We start from the raw sequence: 477 nt of genomic DNA, 5'->3' as shown, positions 1-477 counted from the left end.
GACACGGCGGTTGGAACCAAAGATCTCAAACTTGGACTCATCAGACCAAAGCCCAGATATCCACTGGTCTAATGTCCATTCCTTGTGTTTCTTGGGCCAAACAAATCTCTTCTGCATGTTGCCTCTCCTTAGCATTGGTTTCCTAGCTGCTATTTGACCATGAAGGCCTGATTTGCGCAGTCTCCTCTTAACAGTTGTTCTAGAGATGTGTCTGCTGCTAGAACTCTGTGTGGTATTCATCAGGTCTCTAATCTGAGCTGCTGTTAACTTGCGATTTCTGAGACTAGTGACTCAGATGAACTCATCCTCAGCAGCAGAGGTGACTCTTGGTCTTCCTTTCCTGGGGCGGTCCTCATGTGAGCCAGTTTCGTTGTAGTGCTTGATGGGTTTTTTGACTGCACTTGGGGACACATTCAAAGTTTTTGCACTTTTCCGGACCGACTAACCTTCATTTCTTAAAGTAATGATGGCCACTCA

At 46.1% G+C, this 477-nt stretch overlaps 1 protein-coding gene across 2 annotated transcripts in view; it reads right to left on the bottom strand.

Moving 5' to 3' along the window:
• The window catches only part of drap1 (DR1-associated protein 1 (negative cofactor 2 alpha)), an 8890-nt gene that overhangs the window by 5361 nt on the left and 3052 nt on the right, over positions 1-477 (bottom strand). The gene's annotated exons all lie outside the window — the stretch shown is intronic.

This window comes from Etheostoma spectabile, chromosome 19 (assembly GCF_008692095.1).
Source record: "Etheostoma spectabile isolate EspeVRDwgs_2016 chromosome 19, UIUC_Espe_1.0, whole genome shotgun sequence".
Lineage (NCBI taxonomy): Eukaryota > Metazoa > Chordata > Actinopteri > Perciformes > Percidae > Etheostoma > Etheostoma spectabile.
The sequence above is the reverse complement of the archived record's forward strand: the minus strand, read 5'-3'. Positions and strand labels throughout refer to the sequence as shown.